Source organism: Thermobia domestica, chromosome 15 (assembly GCF_964235325.1).
Source record: "Thermobia domestica chromosome 15, izTheDome1.hap1.1, whole genome shotgun sequence".
NCBI lineage: Eukaryota > Metazoa > Arthropoda > Insecta > Zygentoma > Lepismatidae > Thermobia > Thermobia domestica.
In genome coordinates, this window is record NC_137468.1 from 64,017,343 (window position 1) to 64,037,225 (window position 19,883).

At 35.4% G+C, this 19,883-nt stretch overlaps 1 long non-coding RNA gene across 3 annotated transcripts; it reads right to left on the minus strand.

Annotated features, from left to right (window-relative positions):
- Positions 1-5,240: 5,240 nt before the first annotated feature.
- On the minus strand, positions 5,241-19,248 carry LOC145671857 (uncharacterized). Of its 3 annotated transcripts, XR_014128543.1 has the most exons (4): positions 19,115-19,202; positions 11,531-11,690; positions 9,317-9,459; positions 5,241-5,824 (listed from the first exon to the last, which is right to left on the minus strand). It is a non-coding gene; the product is annotated as an uncharacterized LOC145671857 (long non-coding RNA). The 3 variants fall into 3 exon arrangements; XR_014128541.1 differs by lacking the exon at positions 11,531-11,690 and having other exon boundaries at positions 19,115-19,248; XR_014128542.1 differs by lacking the exon at positions 19,115-19,202 and having other exon boundaries at positions 11,531-11,827.
- Positions 19,249-19,883: the final 635 nt, after the last annotated feature.

Genomic DNA, 19,883 nt, shown 5'->3' on the forward strand with positions numbered 1-19,883 from the left:
ATCTGATTTCCCAGTGTTATATTGCTGCTGCAATGATGTGTTTTGTATTTGAATAGCTTGGCTATCGCATGTGTTTAAGTTTTGCATGTTATGTTAGGGTGGTCCTTATTTCTCGAGTTGTATGTATCTGAGACCGCACCCCTTATTTTTTTTCCTTTTAATGAGAAAAGTGTCCTGTGTAAATTTGAGTTCGTTATGACAACGATAAATGGTGCCGCAAAGACATTTTAGTCTCTATAGAAATAAGATTTAGAAAACAGTAGTTTCCTATGTTGCTCAATAGATGGCAAGGCATTCACATGTTTAAATTCTTCTATTTAATCCCATTGTGTAATTTAGAGCAAATTTATGAACAAAATTAAATTGAAAATAATAAATAAGTGTCAAACAATTATTTTTTTTTACAACCATTTAGGATTCAATCATCCTCTCCTGTGATTCTAATTAGAACTATTATTCTAAGTAGAAGAACTTTAGGCTATTTATAACGTGTATTTAAAGTGTTAGATTTTGTATCACATATGGCCATCATATGCACAGTGACACCTTGCGTACTAACAGGGCTCCTCTGTCCTCATTGATGCCTAGCGCCGCCCCTAGGCGAGAAGATAACCAGCATTTGTTCAACTAACAAAACCTATGTGTTGTAGTGAGTTTCGCACTTCATTTCATCATTCCACATCATATCACTTACAGTTATGGTTTTCCCTCACTGCAGTTTATGTATTTATCTTTCCTCATGATTATGGTTAAAGGCCATAATGACTGTGAAAGTTTGAATAATAAAGTTTTCTGTAACTACCCATAGCCCAACCATCGCTTTCTGAATAGCAGAATATACTAAACATCTCTTCCCCTCTTCGGGTAGTAGCTAGCGTAGGCTAGCTGGTAAAATAATAATAATAATAATAATAATAATAATAATAATAATAATAATAATAATTAGATTTTGTATTTCTAATCTTTTGATATGATGATTGTCATTTTCAGGGGATTGAAGTTTCATTGTGGGTCTTGTATCATTACGTGTAATTAAATTAACAAAGTGATCATTATGTGTTCGGTGTCTAGTGAATTTAGTTATTGCAGTGGTATTTACCTCGTTGGTAATATGAGTGAACATATATTGGGTTCTAAGTTACTGTCCAACAGATAAGTACTTGGTGCATTCTTTTATAACTTACGAATGTGAAATTACCTTTAAGAGAGAGTGCTCGATTAGCTATTCGTGAAACAGAAATGTTTTGGTCTAAAGCAAGAATACCGATCAAGGATGCTCCGCACAGTATCGATAAACTCATTGGATTGTACGAAATGTGGCATCGATTTCAAAAATCAAGTATAGGAAATAGTGAAGGGAAGAGGAGACAAGACACATATTTCTTAGATATTGTAGACGATTTATTTGATACAGTGCATGCAAATGCTTGAGACTTAATACAAATTCAGGAGGACAAGGAATTCCTTATCTCAAAAGCAAAAAGACGTCTTGTAAAGTGAGCGAATCGGTTGAATCGTCGATTACACAGGGCTGCAAATTGAAAAAAAGTTCATGTTGTTTTTTGATTAATAGGTGAACTTAATTCTTTGTTCCAAGCTGATTACGAATAATGAATTCGTTTTTCCCTGTCACGTTAGGTTTTCTTACAAAACAATGTCAAAATTTCGGCCTTCTTCCGTATTCAACACTCTAAAAACGGTATTGTTATATTCAACCATAATTATGGTTGAATGTAACTATACAGTATTGTTAATATAGCGCCAGCAAGAATTATGACTGGGAGTACAATATTATATTGTTAAAAAAATTTAGCTGGGTCAACAATAATTATGGTTGTCCTAGACATATTTATGATATTAACAACTATGCCAATTATTGTAATTGCAACTATACAGCTGCTATATAGTTGGAAATACTATTTGATATGGTCATCGGAACTATGCAAAAATGTATTGTGTTTGTCCCTACCATACAATATATGTTGTGACACCAACTTGTATAGTTGTTGTAACCATACTCGAAGTGCTAAAATAGTTGGTGTGACGTGTCCGGATGCTTTCACGACTATACTTTATGGTCAATATAAATATCTGCGTTGTTAGTAAAACTATATTGTTGTGCTGCATTTACCATAAATATTGTTGTCCAAGAAATGTGGTATTGTTATCGCAGCTATAGTTTTAGGCTGTCTGTACTATGCACATCATGTTAATAACTATACCAGTATTGCTAAGGCAACAATACTGGTATGGTTATGGCCATACTATTATTGTTGCCCTAACAATACTGGTATAGTTGTCCTAACGATACTGTTATGTTGTCTTAGCAATACGGGTGTAGTGAGTGCTGCCATACTGTGAGTGTTATACGCGCCGAAAAAACCTACGAACTTAATGCAATTTTGGCTAAGAAAATTATCTGACTTGGTAGACAGTATTGTTTAATTTTGAAGACGGAAATATTTACGCATAGGCATATGTGGGTTCTGATATTTACTGTTGGATCGCTTCCCAGCAATAAAGACGAAACCAAACAACGCTGTCTACCAAGCCAGATAATTTTCTCAGCCAAAATTGCATGAGGTCCGGAGTTTTTTTTTTTCGACGGGTTTATATTGCATGGGATTGTTATTATGTAACATTTCTTAAGGAAGGATGTTGACACACACAACTATGCACAAGTATTAAACTAGTTTAGTGATAGTTAGCATTTTAGATGCAATCTTGTGCAGCAGCTCTCAGACTACAACGGCACCAATATTGCATATAGGCAGATTGTATCTAAAATGGTAACGATCCATGGTGGTATGTGTCGTCATCCTGTTTCTTAAATGTGTTACATAATAGCAATGCAGTGCAATATAGGTGAAGTCCACAGTACGGCAACAGTCACTATAACAGCACTGGAATTGGCACAATGAACAGCAGTAGTAAAATTATACAGCAGCACCTGTAAGAATAATGTACAGACTACATGAGTTGATAGAATGCATATTTAATAATCTGATGAACCTTTCAACGTCACTTAAGCAACCGTTTTATTAATTTATTCCTATACGTTTCGATGATTTCTTTATCATCATCCGTGGCTCAATGGTAGAGCGCTCACTTCTAGAGCGAGGGGTTTCTTGGGTTGATCACAGCTCACATGAAGTGGCCTTTTATTGGATAAACACTATGTACGTGTCCTTTCTCGTGATTTCACCATTTCCTCAAACCTGATTCATTCCACCATGTCGTTCATTATCATCATCATAGTTTTCATTTGCCTGGAAGCATAATCGTGTGACGTTAAACAAAGAATGACTTTAATGAATATTTATATTCACGAATTCACATAATGGTAATTTTTTCATTCGTTAGAAAGAAGAAACACTATTATATTTCATTAACAGAAACCACAACTAAGGATTTATAACTTGAATGAACCGCTTGAAGTGTACAACTTCGACGTCACACAATACGTGACTTCCTGTTTGCGTCCTCGTATATAGTATATACATTCCTAAACTATATGTAAAATTAGATGGCTTACCAGCAAATATTAAAGTTGAAAGTGCAACAGCGATTTTTAAACAAGAAAATCATTGCACAATAATATAATCGAACAACAGACTGAAAATTTAAAAGTGGAAGCAACTGCTATTATAGTAATTCGAACTCAGAAAGCGTTTAGAATATGGACTCAGCATTTAAAAGAATTCATTCTTAACCTACGAATTATTTTGCTGTAAATGTGAACAGAGGGCCACGAACGCGGAAGTTCGTCAATCATTCAAATTCTTTACTGAACTATTAAAATCAGTGTTTCTTTCTTACCAAAAAAGTGAAAAAATACCATTGTGAGAGACCTTAACACTTACTGACGATAAGAACTTGTCAAAATGTATATGATTAAATTAACACAAAACTTGCTTAATTGAAATTCAAAGAAAGCGTTTCAATATAAGCTATATAGTCAAGTTACACTTACCTTCTTATCTTCATTTTTTTTTGCACTCATGCTTTTTATTTTTGGTTAATAGCCCATTAAAAGACCCATACTACCTATAGTCCGCTTCATCCAAACTGGCGTGTGGCATCAGCCAATAAGCTCATAGTGTGCTGTTACTAAGCCTTCAGGGAGGATTCTAATCATTCTTAATTGTCCACAAACACGAATAAAATCAATTATGAATGATTCCTCCCTGAAGACTTAGTAACAGCACACTGCGAGCTTATTGGCTGATGCCACACGCCAATTCGGGTGGCGCGGACTATAGTAATATAGACTTCGTTTAGTGCAATACCAATACTAATAATATAGGGTGTTGTTACAAAGGGAATGGATGTTCAAGATCTTTTGTACATGATTGTACACTGGAAAACTTCTGGGATATCTATTCTCGTATAAATATAAATGTCCACATGCTGATATAATTCTTTTTCCTTTCCTGTATCGTTACATTGAAAGAACAAACCCTTTAAATTGTTGAGTATTATTATAGTGATTGTAGATAAGTATAATAGAGCTTTTAGATAATAATAACAGACTAATCCTTCTATAGGTATGAATTCAAGTACATTCGAGGGATAACAAAAGTATACGACTAGACCGGGAGACTTGGTTGTTCTCGGAGACCTGGGTTCGAGTCTCGAACCAGTTATTTCATATTTTTCATTCTTTGAATATGATGGAATTTGCACTCTGCATGGTAAGTCAGATACCCAGGTTGGATTCCTGTCATAATATGTTGTAATATAACTCAGATTAAGCAAACAGGAACCCCCAGAGGAAGTTAACAGAAATCTCGTAGTAACGAAAATTAAAAAAAAATCGTCTTATATATCATACATAAAAGTACGCAAATATGAAGTTGTTAAGATACTTTGAATAAAAATTACTACCCATCAGAAGCTATTAAACAAAATGTCATGAGGAAACTTTGCCTTCAGTGTACATCAAAACAATAATTTGTTATTTATCGTAATTCCTAGTTCTTTTAGAACAGTAAGTAATGGCTAATGAACGCACAAAGCAGACTTTATCAGAATTAATTTAATTGTATTTATTTTTTCATAACCAACACAATATATTTTATATTAAATTACAACTTCATATAAGTAACGTATACATTATATATCCAACATATATTTGTCTTGAAACAAAGTAATCTTTTTAATAAGGATAAACAAGTTATACTTCTTTTCTTTAACAAGTTATACTAGTAACAACACCATCCCTATATCAACAATTCCCCCATTCTTGTGCAAGTTAGCTTTAAATCACCTAAATATCTTCTTCTCCGCTTTCGTTTTTTCCACAAGTTGTAACCTGTAGCAAATATCGACGGAGAAAAATACTGCTTTCGTGATTTTCTAAATATTAAGTCGCTTAGAAAACATCTCCAGAAACACGAACAGCCTAACAGGTGTTTACTGCAAATGTTTCTCACCATAACCTCGTTGAAAATGTACCAAAACCCGTTGCTTCAGCTGTGACTTATGAATTGGTGTACACGTTGTTCCAAATTTTAATGTAGAAACTTATGAAGGATCAACCAATGATCAGCCTTTCCAAGATTTGATGTAGAAGTTTATGAAAGAACAGTTGGAAAAGACGTTATGCAAGTTTTATTCTTTTTAAAACCAAACTTGAATAGCAGGCCAGATATACAAGAGTGCATGATCAGAACATTGTCGATTACATAAGGAACTTTTTGGTTGTGGATAGATGGATATTCTGAAGGAAAATGTATTACAAAAATTGTAGCCTTTACATTTATCCTTTGAGGATATTCTCATCTTCTATGTCCTTCCACTCAGGCAGCAACTCATCTATAGCCTGAAACAAAATATACTCAATAAGAAATTGTCCATAAATTGTAAACGAAGTCAAAACCAATCTTAAAGCTATAAACTCACACACACACACACACACACACACACACACACACACACACACACACACATATTATATATATATATATATAATGTAGAGTGTCTCGAAAGTCCCCTGACATAGGGTAACACTGTTATTATCAGAGTTTTAACAAAACGTAAGAGGGAAAACTATCTCCAAATATGATATTTTCAGTCTACAGTGAAAAGATCTTTTAAATGGGACGAGCCGTTTGGGCTGTACACTCTTTATGCACCCAACGTTAAACGAAACTTCAACGTTGCCATTTACCTGGACCAACAACATAAGTGAATGAAGTTACTGTCTTTTACGCTAACATGTCGACGGAAAGCCCCCCTTTCAAACAGTAAATTCATCCACTTATGTTGTAGGTCTAGGTTAATGCCAACGTTGCATTTTCGTTTAACATTGGGCGCATAAAGAGTGTACAGCCAAAACGGCTCGTCCAATTAAAAAAAAAAAATCCTTCACTTTAGAGTGAAAACATCATATTTGTAGATGGTTTTTACTCTTACATTTTGTTGTAACTCTGATAATAACAGTGTTACCCTATGTCAGGGGACTTTTGAGACACCATATATACATATATATATATATATATATAGATATATATATAAGTGTTAATGAACAGGTGACTCCTCACATGAAAGTAAGTGTGGTCGAAAGAGCATAGTTTCGGAGTTATAAGCTACCGAAAACGCGAAAAAATTAACTTCAAAGTTCCGCAGCTCCACTCCTATGGAGCATATTTCAATTGGATCCGAATATCTGTTTCAGAACCCTCCGGTACTTGTGCGACAATTTTTAGAGAAGCAGTTTGGGACTAGTTAAAATTTTATGAGTACTCCCAAACTGCCTGTCTAAAAATCGTTATGCAACAACTGGAGAATTCTCAAAAATGGATATTTGGATAGGGCACATACTAATGGAGCTATGGACCTTTAAAGTTAATCTGGTCACTTCTTCGGCAGTCTTAACTCCGAAACTATGCACTTTTAACCGCAGATTCTTTTTTTTTTTTTTTTTTTTTTTTTTTTGTAATTATAATGTGAGGAATCACTTGTTACAGTTTGTGGTCTAGTTCATTCACACGCTGTACAATATATATATGGTGCGTCATTTATAAACACCAATGATTACAACGGGAAGACCAAAAGACAGGAAGAGGAGCGAAACTTCGTAGGATGCAAGTAGGGGGAGGGGGACACATTAATCTGTATTAGGCATCAACATCCAGTGAACAGTGATGTCAACCCCATATAAAATTTGTTTTTTTTTTTAAATAACACCACATTAGGTTATTACAAATTTAAAATCTGCATTTAAAGAGAAAACAAACAATGCCAAACTTATTGTTCAATGTTGCAAACCAACAATACTACAATATAGCAAACATGAAAAAGTAAGAAAATTTGAAGGTTTTTACAATAGTAATAACGCATAAGACAGACGGGGCAAGGCATATCGAATGTACCTTTTGGTAAAATACTATCATGAAAATTTGACGTATTTCGAAGAGATAGGAAGAAAATTATAACAAACTGAAAATCTGACTTTTCAAAGGCTTTATTTTGGAAAGTTTAATATGTTACTATCACATTTAATTACGTACATTGCTTTCGAAAAACATTAAAACCATAATAACTTTATTGTTCTTTGATATCTCAAACCGTTCGAGAGATAATTTTCGAGAACATTTTGAAAAAGTTCAATTTTTAATTTGTTACAATTTTGTACGTATCAATATGTCAAGTATTGAGTGTACTGTTTGACATTAAGGTACATTCGATAAGCTTGCCTCGTATCATTTCTATTGTAGAAGCCTTCCAAGTTTTTTCTTCTTTCCATGAAAATGAAATCTTAAAAGTTTTACGTCCCACGTTTATGCCAGTTATGCTAAAAAAGATGGTGATGATGAGAAATGAATGAAATGGTGGAATGAAGAAAGTGTGAGGAAACGGGAGAACCCCGAGAAAACTTATGAGTACGATGTTCGTCCACCACAAAGTCCACACGGCGGGAGGTGGGATCAAACCAGGGACCCTAAGCATCGGAGGTGAACGCTCTACCACTGAGCAACCGCGCCCCCTTTTTTCTCTTCATGTTTGGGAAACTAGGGTTGTTAGTTTCCACCACTGAACATCAATTGTGGTATTGTTTGTTTTCTCCTTAAGCGTAGATTTGGAATTTGTAATAAGATGGTATGCAATTTGCTTTCTGAAAAACCTAACTTTATGTTACACTAGCAAGACTGTTCTCCGGGTGTTGATGCTTAATATGTGTGTACCCTTATCTTCTAGTTGCTTTGTCACAGTTTCGCTTCTCTCACTCTTTTGGTTTTCCGTTTTAAGGTTGAATATTCTAAATGACTCACCGTATATATAAACTAGCAATTAAAAAAGTAACTGTGCAATTGTAATTAGTAATATTTTAGATTTGTTCTTGCTGTTATTTATAATTCGTGACAAACTACACAATTTATGAATAGTGTCTTATAATTTCTTAAATTACCTATTGATGGGATATATTGTATGTACAAACAAGTAGTACTGCCACGTGTACACCACGTGAAGGAGTTTGGTTTGTATGCCATAATATTTTTTCTTTCAATATTACAATCGAAAATTATTGTAGATTTCTACCTCTCCTTTTCTTCGCATATATTAGAAATAGAAAATACTATTGAGACGCTAAATTTATTGCAGAAAACCGCAATACCGTTTCAATTCTATAGCGATCAACGATAAAACCGGAAGTGGTTGATCTTTGCAACTTCCGGTTTGAATACGGTTTCAAGATAAAAAATGGGTTCTTATTCTTGCAATACTAAATTGATTGTGTAAAGCTGCTTCTCGACATACCTAAGTGTTTGCTCTACGTAGATTAATATTAAAACCGGAAGTAGTAAATTTCCCCCACCTCCGGTTATAGTAAGGAAGTACAGTTAAGGATGCTATATTTTAGTTATTAAAATACTCGCCTCCTAGTGCTAATAACTTCACCGATATTTCGGAATCACTATCAGGATTCCTTCAACGGGGCTTTGTGGCTCGTTATTATGAATATAAAACCACATGGTCCATTTTTTTAGAACAGTAAAATAAAAGCTTTTTCCAAGTTTTATATCAAATAAGGAGTGAATAATTGGTTTGTACACGCCAGTAATATAACTATGTACATTTATTGAAATAAAAATATTAACTCATTACTTAGACTATTTCTTATTGATAAAATTAGATGATACCATTCCATCCTTATCCAAATTCCCTTTATCTGTGTTAAACCTAGAATTTTTTGTTCAGATTAAGCAGAGTTGAAATACATTCTCCCACTTCTTACTTTTCAAGGCCTGAAAACTAGCTAATTATACAAATTTGTAATTTCATATATGAAAGTAAATATTATTATTTTTACCTTTACGTGAAAAAAGGAGAATCTTTGTTGGCTTTCGTATTTTGTGGGTCTCCACGTTCCAGCTGTGTCTTTCTTCTTCGCAGTTGATGTTACTACAGGAAAATGTCTTCTCAATAAAGTAAAAAGGACTGTGCTTCTTGTATCTGGAAGAAAAGAATAAGCATTCAGCATCCCTTTCAAACTTAAGAAAATAAACTGTGAAACATTCATTATCGTTCTCTTTTAGTATAAGGCATCTCCTTGGAAATACTTGTTACGTTACATAATCAAATTTACAGCCACTGTGTCACTATTTTAAACCATAAATTACTCGGTAGTATGTGTTATCATGCTAATAAAAAAAAGCGAAGACTTCCCACGAATAAACTTTATTTCCAAGGCATATTCACAAGTAGTAAGACACTGTAAATATATATTTTGAACATATGTCACCATGTTCGTCAAGGCAATTAGGCAATTATTCCAGGGGTACAAAGCATGGTAACTACATAAAAAAAAAAAAAAAAAAAACTGGGTCAAGTCACTGAAGCAACGTCAGGATTGCCTGCTCCATTTCCAAGACAAAGCATGCTCTTCTGACCCTAAAAGACCCAGTTATTTTCCATTTTAAACTAGAACTATGACAGTTTAACACTGCTCAGCTAAAAAGGATTGACTTGTAACCTGTTTTGTAATCAATAATAAGTCAATGACCTATAAAACATGTCCTGATGTCTTGTATTTACTTTCTTAGCAGTTGAGTTACCATGAGAAAAGTGCTACCTTGAACTACTGTAACTGTGCTTCTCCCGCTGAAGATACTACCTTGAGAAACTATGGTGGGAAATAGCAAACTCTATACCAAAAATGTACATACTTGCTAATCCACGCTATTAGATACATTCTAAATAAAAATTACATACTGCTCATGGAATAATAAACATTTCTGACCAGTGTATATACACTTATTTATTAAAAACTAAATTAACTTAACGTTGTCTTCATCAAACACTAACTGAAAGAGATCTTCAGAGCATAGACATTTATATTATAGAAACTGTTACATTGTATTTTTGTTTTAATAAATAAGTGTATATACTCTGGTCAGAAGTGTTCATTATTCATTGAGTTCCAGAATCACGAAGGATAGAGATACTGCTCTTGATGGCGCAAAGTGTAGTTTTTTTTTAATTATTTTGATATTTCAAAAGAAATGAAATCTGAGTTTTACGTTCCATGGAACTGCGTATAGGCTAAAGCAGACATCGATTATGGAAATGAATGAAGAGGAGGAATGAAGAAAGTGGAGGGAAATAGAATAACCCCGAGAAAACCTCTTCACACAGTGTTAGTCCATCACAATTTTCAATAGGCGCGTACTGGTATCGGAACAAGGGCCCCACGCACCACAGATGAACGCTCTAATACTGATCAACCGTAGTCCCTTTTTGATATTTTAAGAATGTCTTATAACAAAAAAGAAGAAAACAAGAAGAGCAGCAGCGACAGAAAGCTATTTACGAAGATACCAAAAAGGGTGGAAATAATTTCAAATAAAACTAAACTGATGTGACTTCCTTCAAGATAGACTGCAGCTTAGTATAAAGAGAAACAAACTTTGTCCTAGGCTTTTGAGTAGGAGATGAAGAAATCGAACCTTCTATCGATAAATAACATTAAATTCAAATAAGCCACAACAAAAGAAACAACTGAGCAATGGTGGTTCTCGAGGAAGTCACAATGTTAAAAATAAAAGTTTTATTGGTATAAACTAAGGAAGTTGATCGACATTTCAATGTTATCGTATTATACAAAGATTAGTAAGATACATTGAGTTTTCTTCTATTAGACGGTAGTGATAAAATGGTAATTCTTTCCGATGTGACTTCCCTCAAGAGCCACCACTGGAGTTTTAAATCCCTCTTGCACTACTGTGATGATATGGATATCTAAAGATTAACGTGGAATATTTCAGTCACACCTCACAAATGCCGGAATGGAATCTTCTGTACAGCCAGTGAACATTCTATATTCTCTACACTTCAACTTACCCAAATGACGCAGCACAGAATATAATATTAATAACAGTAATTAACACTATTGTATCATACACACTGAAATAAATCAATTTGTATTCCTGCAATTGTGCTATTACAACGATATATTACATTTATTTGCTGAAAACGAAACAAAGGCAAACACATTCTCCTTATGGGGAAAAATATCAACACTAACCTGAATTAAGATTTTCTCTTTTCAGTACTGTTGTTAAATATAGTGTCTCTGGCAAACTTCTAGGTTTCTTTACCAAAATTTCCTCCACTTTTGTGTTCAGGTTTGGCCACTTCTCTAAGAGACGTAATACTTTGTATTTATGTGTGAAATCAATCTCAATCTATCAGAAAAATGAAGGAGTAAATAAATATGTTTATTTCAAGAACCATTATTTTTCGTAGCAAAATATTTAAATTTCAGTTGGCTAGGTAACAAATAGGCTTCGAATAGTTATGCATTTTCCATGTTTCTTATGCAAATGCATATTTATCGTATTTTACGAGACACTGAATATTTTATAGTTTCTGTTTTTCTTCTAATGCACATTCAATGGTATCTGCTGCAAACAAGACCATAATTTGTAAGTGAACATGGAAATATAACTCATTTATCGATGATTTTTTTTAACAAAATTGTCCCTGCTAGGACGGAAATTCTATTTTTGCACAGATTTTCTATCTTGTTGAGTGATCAGAAATCTGCTACGAAATGTCACTGACCAAATTCCTTGCAATGGAATCCAGTTGAAACAGGGGTCACCTTTATCTATTGATGATAACACTCCAGCAGTTTTGAAGAGACAAGTAAGCTAGTTATGTGTTATCTATGATTGCAGTTCGGCATATCAACAGAAAAGAGGACATATTTGCATGCATATTTTGAGGTTTTTAGTGCATGACTATCCGAAGCCTTGTAATAAAACATTTTGTATTATGTATTACTAATCTAACATTTTTCCACATCTTTTCTTTCAATATCCCTGTTCTGCGCCTAAACAGTTTTTAAAATATTATACAACCTTTTTAATTTTTCACTCTAATCACGCATAGAGCCGGATTTCATGAGGAAAACGGAAATGTTAGCTTTTTTGACTATTATATGTTTTCCTTATTCAAGTACGACCTTCATTTTCCTGTACTAAATTGTGAAACGAAAGAAGTACCTTTAGAACATACACTACTTTTTAATCCTAAGTACCTTTACAACATACACTACTTTTTAATCCTAAGTACCTTTACAACATACACTACTTTTTAATCCTAAGTACCTTTACAACATACACTACTTTCGAATCCTATTCCGTCTGCCGCTGGTTGTCTTTATTGGCTATTGAACCGGTATCTTAGTATACTAGAGCCGCTACGTCTCTGGCTCCGACAGTTCTGCACGTGGACAAAACAATGTTGCCAATTTGTCGTGGGTTTAACCGTATACAGGTACACTAAGAATAAACAGAAAAAGCAAGCGAATTTAATCGAAATGAATTGCTTAAGAAATGCTGAATTTTCATGGCTTTTTTAAACTTTCCGTGTAAGAAAACTATACAAAAGTAACTTCTTTTTTTTTTGCCTGGAGTAACCAAAACTGCAGAAGGAGAATTAAGTTCTTCGGAACATTTTTAGTTTGTTATGTTCTAAACAGTGGATGTTCCCACACGCAAGACATCAGCAACTCTGTTCACCACACTGGTCACAGGAAGAAGAGGACCTCCATTATCGCGCTAGTTCTCGAAATATTCACGAAGTCTGCATATAAATTCTCGGTTTTGTCCTTTATACACTCCTATTTTCTTTGGCTTCGGTTCTGAAGAACTAACCATTGTCACCAATTAAATACAACAATATTCTTAAGAGCACACCCAAAACACCCAAAAAGGAAAGGAAACAACTCAAAGTTGCAATAATCGAATACAATCTCAAAGTACTTTTCACTCAACTATGCACAAACGAAAGGAATAAGACAGAGTGGCAACAACGTCTGCTTTCCGTGTCAACGCGGTGACAGCTCGGTCACTCATTGGGCCTTTGGGGGGGGGGGTGTCAGTGTAGTATAAACCCTCGCTTTCTTTTTCGCATAGCTGTCAGAGCCAGGGATACAGCGGCTACAGTATAGTGGCCAGCATGTGCAAGTTGTGCAATATTCGTTGCCTAACCAATATCAAGTTCCTGAAAATCTTGTCATGTGTAGTACGGATTCAAGAAATTCAAACAGGCAGACAAAAAAGCATCATCTCCAATCAAGAAATACTGTATTATCAATTTCAGATACTCTATTAAATTCTAATATAAGTTTATTACTCAATGTTAGAGCCATTAACGGCCATGTACATAACGTTATTTTAACAGTAGTAGCATTCGAAAATGTAAAACTATGCAATATTAGGAGTTATACCGCTGAACACTAGTTCACCGATTAAATTACACATGAAATGAAATCATTAAGCTTTACATCGCATGGTTATGCCAGTTAGGCTAAAGGACACTATGATGATGAGAAATGAATGGAATGATGGGAAGAATAGTGGGAGGAAACGGGAGAACCATAAGAAAACCCACACATGGTGCTTCTCCACCACAAAGTTCACATGGTGCGAGTTGGGACCGAACCAGGGACTCAATGCCCCAGAAGTGAACGCTCTACTACTGATCAACGGTAGCCCATTTGATATTTTAAGAATGTCCTTTAACAAGAAAGAAAAAAACAAGAAGAGTGACGAGAGAAAATTACGTACAAAGATACCACACAGGGTCGAAATAATTTCAAATAAAACTAAACTGATGTGTCCTTAGTATAAAGAGAAACAAACTTTTTCCCAGGCTTTTGAGTAGGAGGTAAAGAAATCGAACTTTCTATCGATAAATAACATTAAATTCAAATAAGCTAGAATAAAAGAAACAATTGAGCATTGGTTGTTCTCGAGGGAAGTCAGAATATTAAAAATAAACGTTTCATTGGCATAAGCTAAGGAAGTTGATAGACAATTCATTGTTAATGTATTATACTAAGATTAGTATGGTACATTAAGTTTTCTTCTATTGGACGGTGGTGATAAAATGGCAATTCCTTCCGATGCGACTTCGCTCAAGAGCGGCCACTTGAGTTTTAAATTCCTCTTGTACATGTAAAAAATGAAAAGAAATCTTTATGTCTAACGTCCCACGATTATGCCGGTTAGGCTAAAGGAGACGGTGCTAATGAAAAATGAGCGGATAGGGTGGAATGAAGAAAGTGGGAGGAAACTGGAGAACCCCGAGAAAACCCACGAGCACGGTGTGTCTACCACAAAGTCCACACGGCGCGAGCTGGGATCGAACCAGGGACCCCAAGCACCGGAGGTAAACGCTCTACCACTGAGCCACCGCGCCCCCTCTTGTACATGTAAATTCGCGGTCCTCGTTTATTTGTATACCTACCATCGCTGACGCGCCTGCTCCCTACGGATGCACCCCTCCCTACTGCTCGGATATCCCTCTACCCTTCTGCCCTGAATCGGTTAAATAGAGGTCGTGCTTTTTAGTGGCCACCTAGCACAATTTGGTTCATCTTTTATTCACGGAATTTTTTTATGCCACATGTCCTACTATATTTATACTGAGCCTTCTTCAAGTCATCTGCATTCAGGGGTATAGGCAGAAGTTTTATCTTGGAGGGGCCCATTGCTTTTGAAGCGGGAGCAACTACAATGTACAAAGCCAAAAAAAAGTGATACAGGTAGTGATTTGAAACCTGAAAAAACAGGAAAATTTGGTTTACGTCCACAAAAATAAAACACTGCTCATTTATTTATTTGCTTTTATCACCATAAATATTATGTACCAGTTAGTTTTAAAAATGAAATGAAATCTTTGAGTTTTACGTCCCACGGTTATGCCGATTAGGCTAAAGGAGACGGTGATAATGAGAGATGAGTGAAATGGTGGAATGAAGAAAGTGGGAGGAAACGGGAGAACCCCGAGAAAACCCACGAGCACGGTGTTTGTCCACCACAAAGTTCACTTGGCGGGGGCTGGGATCGAACCCGGGACCCCAAGCACCAGAGGTGAACGCTCTACCACTGAGCCACACCCCCCCAGTTAGTTTTAATTATGCGTAACCAAGAACTACTGCCAGGACCAAACGTTATACCTTTGTGCATAACTATTTCAATTTAGGCTCTTTTACACATAATCTATCTGCAGAAGACGGTAAGGTTTTAGAACGCATGTTCCCCTATATGGATTAGTAGCTAGATTGATTCCTTTCTGTACACCAAAGTTTGATGTTTAATCCACATAGTATTGACGAACGAGCGTTAGCGTGTGAAGGCGGGTTAGATCCCCGCTGGGCCACGTTCTTTTGTCTTTATTACAGCTAAATGAGAACGAGGACCTGTGTTCTAGAATCTTGCCCATAAATTGATTTTTTTTAATTTCACTTAATTTCCTGACAAAAATATTTATTCATTATTCGTGACTAAAATAAAAACACCATAATTATTTTACTAACAGTTATATCTCGCTTCCTGTTTTACATCAAGTTGCGCAAAAAAAAAAAAAAAAAAAAAGCGAATGAGATCCGAACTGAGAAACGGAATAAAAACATCGTTTTTCACTAAATTTTCCAGTTGATAAAAATGTATTCTAAACCACTAGTTACAGCATATAAAAAATATAATGTACTTACAAATCAGTTTAGCACCATTATTTAATGGTAGTATTTACAGTAGCTTTTTAAAACGGTGGTATTTTTCCATCAGTAAGAATTGGTAAATAATTTTCCGTAAATTATTAATTACATTTAAACTTTCTTATTTTTAAATGACTGAAACGAATAATCTAATGGCAATGTTTTAAAAGTTTGGTATTTGGGTGCTCAGGAAATCATCTGGGGGACTGGCCCCGATGGAACTCCTATGACTATACCCTTGCTGCATGCACTATCTAGTAAGCTCCTCATTTAGTGCATGCTATGTTAAAAGAAATACAAAACTTTATTCTGACCTGAAAATGTAAGAAATGTGTCAAAATTTGGTAGAACCGTCTGCTCAAGTAATGCTGAGTATCAAGTTTTCTTCTATTAGACACTAGTAATAAAATGGTAATCCTTTCCGGTGTGAGGTACTTCAAGAACCGCCACTGGAGCTTTAATCCCTCCTGCACTCTGGTGATGAGACGGGGTCCTGAAGATTAACGTGGAATCATTGTTCGTAGTTTCAGTGAAATTTTCCTAATCTACGAAAATTTCAAAAGTAAATTTAGCGAAATGGGAAATTTTATGATAAAACGTCAAAATCTAGGGAAATTCTCGCACTGACTTATTAAACAATATAAATGTTTAGTTGTTGACTTGAGTTTATCGTCCCTTTGCGTAGCGAGGCTATATGAGACGGGACCTACTGATTAACGGGGGAGGTTCTAGATTACTGGTCCCCCATGTAGGTTAGTAGCTGGGTTGGTTTCTTTCTCTACTAAAGTTTATACATTTAATCTACACAGTATTGCCGAGCGAGCGTTAGCGAGTGAAGGCGGGTTAGAGCCCCGCAGGACACGTTGTTTTCTGTCTTTATTATTGCTCAATGGGAAGGGGGACCAGTAATCTAGAACGTTGCCGATTAACGTGGAATCCGAACCACATGAGCTCCCGCCGGGAATCGAGCCCGGGTCTCCCACGCCAAAGGCACGTAGGAAAACAGTTTAGCCAAGAAGAAGCTCAATATAAATGTTCCATTTTATCTTTGTTCTTCAGAAATAAACAAATGCAATAGCCAGAGTTTAGTGTGTATTCAAAGTAGCATAATTTGCGTCAATTGTTGACTGGATGTTTTTTTCTTTTTTGTTTCAAAATGTTAGAAACGAAAAGGAAATGAATAAAATAAATGTAGTTCATACTTCCTTCAATATATTGTCTAACTAAATTAATCTTTCAACATACCGTGCATCATAAGTATTAAACACTCAACAAACTAGGGAAAGAGCTCTTCGTGGCTAACGGTTAGCGTATTCGCCTTTGGCGTGGGAGACCTGGGATCGATTTCCGGCGCATGCTGATGTGGTTCCGATTCCATGTTAATGAGTAGGTCCACGTCTCATATAACCTCGCTGCTAAATGGGACGTTAAACTCAAAATCAACTCAATCAACAAACTAGGGAAAATTTGACACGAAAAGGGAAAATTCTGTTTCAGTCGAGGGAAATTTTCTTAAGAGAACCTACGAACACTGTGTGGAATACGAACTATGTGAGCTCCAACCTGAGTTACCCACAAAAAAAGTTACATACGCTAAACACACACCCACGAAGGAACATTTTGAGTTCCTTGGGGCATTACTCGAGCAGACAGTTATACCAAATTTTCACACATTTCTTACATTTTCAGGTCAGGTTAGAGATTTGTGTTTCTTTTAGTAGAGAATGCACTAAATGAGTAGATCCATTACTACTTGCAGACTCACTTTACGCTGTCTGACTGTAAATAGTGTGGATGTATCGCATAAAAACTAAAGTGCATAAACCATGAACCAAATTGTGCCAGGTGCTCACTAAAAACCAAGAATGTTATCTAACCGAGTCAGAGCAGGAGCACAGCAGCAGCCCCAACGGTAGCGAAGGGTGCGTAAGCGAATGGGGTATACGCATACACGAAGGTAGTAGAAGAGCACACTTACACATACAAAACTTACACTATCACTCAAAATTCAACTCAATATACTGCCGACTAATAGTAATTACTTCTATTCACACTCTCATTTCTTTATGAAAAATATTTCACACTGTATTTTACATATGAATTTTCTATTTGGTATAGGGCTAACCCGTTTGCTCGAGCAATCCTTTCCCTGGGGCTATATAGCTAGAATAACCCGGATTCTACGTAGAGTCGCTCGAACGTGAGATTCTTAGCTCGAACCTGTAGTGTTCCCGTACCCATCTCACAGCAACATTTAGGCAAGAGCCCAGATATCTACATTTAGTTATAATAATAGAAGATAACATGCCCTGAGGAGTTTTAACCTGCCTTCACTCGCTATCGCTCGCTCAGCAATACCATGTGAATTGAGTATTGATAAAGGTAACTCTTTACTTTGGGCAAGACAGTGATATAATGTCAGTACATATTATTGCCAAGCGAGCGTCAGCGAATGAAGGCGTGTTAGGGCCCCGCAGGGCACGTTGTTTTACGTATTTCCTTCTTGGAAACTTTAATTATAATTGCTGGAACCGGTTCAGATTCATTGCTTATTGTCACTGCCTTGCCCAAAGTAAAGACTTGCCCTGATAAAGAAAGGAACCAAACTGGATACTAACCTGCCATGGGGGTGAGCATTCTATAACCTTCCCCAATATTTATTCTGTGAAATTTACTTTGTATCGTATAATGAGTTGCTATAGTAACATTTTCCAACTTTTATCTCGTAATATGCAATTACCCAAAAGCCCAACCCTCACCACAAATTTTCCTGTCAGTTAACTCTAAATGCGTCCATGAACCTTTATTCCATTATGTAACTTAGGCAGATGTTGAGGCTGGAAATGGTACCAATGCCTGCTCCGTTCATTATAGGGTGCATAATACAGCTTCCCCACTAAGAAACACTTTCTAAAGCACTAAGAGTGTACTTGGCACATGAATATAAGTATGTTCCCCTAAAACAGGAGAGTACGACAAGCTGTACTTTAATATACGGCTGAGATAATAAGAATTATGTTCACTGTTTTAGAAATTGAATTACTCCATTACATAAAACTCTATCATAATTTTGTTTAAGTTCTAAAATATTAAACCTACCTTTAAATAAATCTATCATATCTTCGAGTTCCTATTTCGCAGGAAATTAGCTCTTGAACAAAGCAAATTTAAACAGTCGAAAACAAAAATGAACTCTGTTCATAAACAGTTATACGAAAAAATAAATACAAATGGCGGACGAAGTTTATGCTGATTCTAATGTCATTGTGCGCATGCGTAAACATGGAATAGCTGAAACAACTATACTTTTCTTTTAATGGAACTATAAAGATGATCCTTATGACAATAAAATCGTTAACTATGTAATATTTTTCATACAGCACATATGAAATTTCTCGTATCATTCTGGTAACATAGCAAATAAGATTAATATTTTTTATGTCACCACAATTATATTTCCAACGACAATGCCAATTTTAACTATATTTTTATGGTTCTCAAAACCTTACTCGTTTTTAGAGTGAATACTGCTTTATTATACCTTATTTCTTATCTTTATCAGACTAAAGAGCTTATTATGCTAAATAACTGAACATGTTTTGTTTAATGTGAATGCAGACAGACAAAGAAAATAATATAAGATTCTCTACACATACAGATTACTACATATATACATATAATATGGAAATATATACATAAATATATACCTTTTAAAATGGAAATCAACACAGTCATATAACATACTTATTTTTCACATCTTTTTAGCACGCTTTCTTTTATAAGCTTTCCTAATTTTCTTGTGATTTTCTTCTGAAGTTTCTCTGTGCAATGTGCAACAGTAGTCAGCCATCATGCTAACACTCCAAAG